The sequence below is a fragment of the Camelus dromedarius genome, chromosome X (assembly GCF_036321535.1).
Source record: "Camelus dromedarius isolate mCamDro1 chromosome X, mCamDro1.pat, whole genome shotgun sequence".
Taxonomy (NCBI): domain Eukaryota; kingdom Metazoa; phylum Chordata; class Mammalia; order Artiodactyla; family Camelidae; genus Camelus; species Camelus dromedarius.
Window position 1 is genome coordinate 105,534,229 of NC_087472.1, and position 6,067 is coordinate 105,540,295.

Sequence of the window (6,067 nt, forward strand, 5' to 3'; positions counted from 1 at the left end):
GCCCTAGTCCACTGAAGTATAACATCTTAGTGTTTCTCTATTTGAGTGAGCATGTGAATGACAGGTAGACCCCACTGCTTCCCCAATTTCCATCGGTTGTTTCCACTCTTAGATTCTGAAAGTCACGGTCGGCTTGATGAAAAGGAGTGAAGGCTTTAAGGACAAGCATCATAGTATTTTTGGAACAAGTCTGAAGTTTCAATCCTTTCAGTTAGATACAACCATGAACGTTTTTCAAATATTTCTCTTTACTAGAATTTTGCAGAGATCGTGAGCCTGCTCTTTGTAAATGACACGTGGAAATGGAACACAGCCTCCATGGTTCCTTTGTATAGAATATATTTTTAGCATTGTAAAACCCAAGTGTCATAATTAACCTTGTCTTTTTCTTCTCATCCCCTCCTTCTTCAAACTGAACTGTGGAGCACTTCTCTGCTTAGTCTTGTAAGTTTCATTTTACCTTGAAATGAAAGTGTTCTGAAAAAAGCCCTTGACAGGATATGCAAATTCATATAACAAAAACCTCCTTTCGTGTTGCGGGCTAGCCCCACGTAAATATTAGAGTTCACAAGATGATTCCAAAGGGTCAGGTGCTTTGGGAAAAAAAGCGCCAATGCAAATAATGGAGCAGATGACTTGGTTAAAAAGAGGAAAGGCTATTTATGGATGCAATGGTCCCTAAGCAGTTCTGCCTGCTGCCTTGGAAAATCAGAAGCAGTTTTGCCAGGTGGGCATCTCAGATAATCCCTCTCGCCATCTGGTTTTCAAAGACCCATAAGTGGATTCATCAGTAACGAGGTACAGTGGCAAGAACACTTGCTTGGGATGTGAGAGACCTGGCTTACTAACAAAAGTGTGAACTCACACCTGCACATTCCTTCTTGTTTATTATTCCATTGCGTTAGAAGCGCCATTACTCACCAAGCTTAAGAATAAAACACCTCCGGGGGTAGGGTATCGGTTAGTGGTAAAGCACATGCTTAGCATGCACAAGGTCCTGGGTTCTATCCCCAGTACCTCCATTAAAAATGATCAACAAACAAACAAACCTAATTATCTCCTCTGCCAAAAACAAGCAAAACAAAAAAGCAAAAACAAAAACAAAAAGAATAAAACACCTCTGAGGTAGCAATTGTTAAAATCTGATTTACCCACGAGGAAGCTGACAGTCAAAGAAGTCATCTATATCTCAGTAACATGCAAAACTGGGGTACAGTTCATGTCTTTCTGAAAGTCATCTAATCAGCCAGGACTTCAGCAATTTCACCAGCTAATAATAAAAAATTCTTTTTGAGTTTATGGTTCTAAAGATTTATTTTCCATATTTGATGTAACTACTCATATTAGAAGCTGTCATGTTTCAGTGATCGATTGCTGTGTAACAAAGCACTCCAAAACATGGTGGCTTAAAACAGCAACCGTTTTCTTTGTTCACTCTTCTATGGGTTGGCTGGGGCTCTGCTGGGCTGTTCTTCCGTTTGTCTCCTTTGGGGTCTCCCATGAGGTTGCAGTCAGATGGCTTTGTTCACATGCCCGGTGCCCTAGTGTGGGATGGTTGGGGGTGGGTGTGACCTCTTGCTCTTTTTCTTTCCATGTGGCTCCCTGTGCTTCTTTTCATGGTGATGAGATCCTAAAAGTGAGCACTTCAATACAGATAAGCCCTGGTGCACAAGCACTACTAAGCCTTGTTTGCATCATTCTTGCTAATGTCCTATGTACTGGCCAAGCCTACAGTCAACAAGGGGAGGCAATCTGCAAGAGTATGAGTATCGGGAGCCATGGTTCATTGGGAACCACCGCAGTGCTGGCCTACCACGTGTGACAGATACAAGAGAAAGCTAAAGGGATGCATATTTAAGCCAAAATCTATTGTTTCAGACTCTTTGAAGGATACTGGATTTAAAGCATTTTACTTTAGAATACTATGCAGCTCTTAACAGTTACATATTAGAATACTGAATGACATGGAAAAAGATAATATGCTAAGTATAAACAAAAAATGTTTTAAAACAAATACCTCTTTGGTTATATGCTGTATGTTTAGCCACTGTTATTGCCAAGGCATTATTAACAAGTTTTTTTTTCATTTATTGTTCTTGTATTTACCAAAATCTCTTTCATGTATACCTATTACTTTATAACCAGTAATAAAGTGTTTTTATTTTGGGAGAAAAGAGATAAAAGTATAGTAATAGGTGATAGATTAACAAGGTTTGGGTATATCTATGTAATATTTATCTTACTATGTGACTTTGTAGATCTTATAAAGTAAAACATTTGCAGTCAATAAAATGAAGTTCTTACAAAAATGCAAATAAAACAACAGCCCAGTATCTTTAAATTATTAGATTGAAAAAAACAGAAAAGATTCCAATTCGGTGTTAGCAAGGATTTAGGGACTCTGGATGGGACTACAGATTGATACACCCTTTCTGGTGAGCAATTGAAATACATCAGAATTTAAAACAGGGATTGCTTTGGTGGAGGAATTCCACTTGTAGGGATTCTAACTAAGGAGAAAATGCTTTTAAATTCTCCAAAAAGAATTTTTTTTTTTTTTTTGCAGAAGCTGGCTTGTACTGATTTGTGGAATTAATGTAATTGACTCCAATTGACAGACAAGCTTGAGACCAACAGGCATAGAAGCTCTCTTGATTGACCTATATTTAAAATCTAAAAAAACTAAAAATAGACCTACCATATGATCCAGCAGTCTCACTTCTGGGCATATATCCAGAAGGAACTCTAATTCAAAAAGATACATGCAACCCAATGATCACAGCAGCACTATATACAATAGCCAAGACATGGAAACAACCTAAATGTCCATAAACAGATGACTGGACAAAGAAGCTGTGGTATATTTATACAATGGAATACTACTCAGCCATAAAAAGAATAAAATAGTGCCATTTGCAGCAACATGGACGGATCTAGAGATCGTCATCTTAAGTGAAGCCAGGAAGAGAAAGAAAAATACCATATATCACTCATATGTGGAATCTAAAAAAAGAAAAAAGAAAAGAAAAGGACACTATGAACTCACCTACAAAACAGAAACAGACTTGCAGACACAGTAAGCAATCTTATGGTTACCGGAGAAAGGGGGTGGGAAGGGATAAATCTGGGAGTTTTGAGATTTGCAAATGTTAGCTACTTTATATAAAAATAGATTTTTTAAAGTTTCCTGTATATAGCACAGGGAACTACATTCAGTATCTTGTAATGACCTTTAATGAAGAATATGAAAATGAATATATGTATGTATATGCATGACTGGGACATTGTGCCTCACACCAGAAATTGACACATTGTAACTGACCATACTTCAATAAAATTTTTTTAAAAAGTAATCCTACCATCCAAAAATGTATTTAAAAAATATAAATATAAATATATATTATATATAATGAAATAGATAAATATAAAAATATTTCAAAATCTAATCCATTCTCCGTTCCTTTTGTAAAAGAAAAATGTTAACTCACCTCCAAGACTTATTTAACATCTCAAGTCAGTAGGCTACTTGTACATATACTCTTTATCTACCAGTTGAGTTTTCAAGATTCAGTTCTATTTGTTTCTAAACCTTTTTATGCCATGTATGTTTTTAATTAAATATAAGCTCAATGAAATATGAGTACAAGCAGAGACAGAGCTGAATGCTTTGGAAAGGCAGCCAAAGTAAGCTGCTTAAAAAAGAATAAGGCTATTGCAATGGTTAATTTTATGTGTCAACTTGGCTAGGCTGCGGTGCTCAGTTGTTTGGTCAAACACTAGTCCAGATGTTTCTGTGAAGGTACTTTGCAGATGTGACTGATCTTTACAATCAGCTGACTGAGATTGCCCAGAGGAGAAGGAATTCTGTCTTAAGACTGTAACATAAAAATCCTGTCTGAGTTCCCAGCCGGCCACCTGCCCTACAGATTTGATTTGTAAGCCCCTACAGTCATGTGAGCCAACTCCTTACAGTAAATTCATATCTATATATATGGATTTAGACTCTCTTATTGGTTCTGTCTCTCTGAAGAATTCTAATAACTTATCAAGTTAGATGTGGGTGAGATAAATAAAATGGGGAAAATACCCGGAAAGATTCTGTACTGAGATTGTTAGGCATTACATTTCTAAATTCTCACTCCAGTTAAAAAAAAAAAGATAAATAATAGCTAATGTATTCCAGGTGGAGTTTGTGGAAGACAGGTAATCATGGACCCATACTCAAGGGGTCTTAGCCCTACCTGAAAACAATTGGTGAATATACTCATCAGGTACCGTGAAAGTACAAGCTATTACCCGACTTGCCAGCTAACAAGTTAATCTGCCACAGGTTCCTGGATGCTGACAGAACATGAAGCTCCTGGGTCAGAGACAAAGGACTTTAGTATTCATGGCACAGCAAGCACTGGGTCCCTTTGTCCCCCGAGCGCCACAGAGGGGCTGGGGTGGATGCTCCGCATGGAGCAGGTTTGCATCACAGCTGAGGAACCCCGAGTTTAGGGAACCCAAACATTTGTAATGGGCTGCAAGCAAACCTGGCAGAACTCTTCCCAGAGAGAAGCACTGTCTTTTTGAGACTGGGTGCTGGGAATCCAGAACCATCCGTCTTAGAAGAGAGAGAACTAGAGTTTCCAAGCATCCCAGGGTGCCCAGGACTGCGGGCTTTCCTGGGATGCAGGACTTCCAGGGCTAACATTGCAAAAGTCCCCTGCAAGCCCAAACAAGCCATTCACCTGAATGGGGAAGTAACCATCTTTGCCTCATTTAGAACCATAAACTTCAGTTAGTAGAAATATTCCAACTCAATCTAGAATAGAGGTCATGCACTATTAAAAGTGCTGGGGACTTAAGCCATTAACTTTCCCCTCATTTTTGCAGAGATACTCAGAGTGGTGTAGACATTTCCCCCAGATCACACAGCTTGCTAGTAGCCTATCAAGAACCAGACTCTAGATCATCGCATTCCCAATTTAGGGCACTTTTTGCTGCAATAAATACATTTTTTGCTTTCCCATTCTCTTTTTATTGCTCTTGTAGAATGAGTTCAGCTGGGTTTTCTTTTGACCACAGGACTCGGCTGTTAGAACAGTGAATACAGCTCTTTATATGAGACACTGCTTTTGGGTTTTTTATGTTGGGATGGTGAATAGAATCAGGTTGCTGTAAATGTCAAGTGATCGGCATCTCCAATACGACATGGCATCCCCTCCTCTCATTTCTACACGCCAGCGAAATATCTTCAACACACAACCACTTGTCATCATCAAATGCTACCCTTGACAGAAATGTCACATGCCAGGACAACGTACCCTTGGATGAAAAGGGACTCTGACAAGCTCACAGGCACATGGATTAACATCCAGGATGTGCATGAAAATCTTGCTACTTCATACCTCCTTAGATTCTTTCAAAGGGAAGATTGAAGATGCTTGTTCTAAAAGGTGAAGTTAATGCACGAAACTTTACAGATATCACCTCATTTAATCATCACATCCTATGAGAGAGGAACTATTACCTTGTTTCAGATACAAGGAAACAAGCACAGAAGAGGTAAGCAACTAGTACGTGGTGGAGTCTGTTTCTGAGCATCATGCTCCTTCAAAGAGAAAATAAGAGCTCAGAGATGGCAGTAAGCAAGCCAATCCATAATGTGGACCCGGAAAGCAAGGGGAAAAGGTGGAGGGCTCTGTGCCTGGGGTGCAGGGAGATCAACCAATAAGGTGAAGATTCACAGTGAAAAGGAGCAATTCTGTCAATTTCTCCATGCAACATACATGGATATGGTAGTACGTTTCAGCCCAACTTCCATCTTCATTGAATATCCTTGCTCAAACATAACACGCACCGAACACCCTATGTTGTCCTGCTTCAGTTCATGCTGGAATAGTCATCCGGTTCTAGAAGGTTCTGCCATGAAGTGCTATCTGTAATGACAGCCACTTCTCAAAGCCCTTTCTCATCTCCCCAGCCTCCTTTGATCTTCTGAACCCCTTAGTATTTCATCTTTCCCTCTGACGCTTAGCCTGTCCACCCTGGGGCTCAGCCAGTGGGTTCGATAGGACCTGCT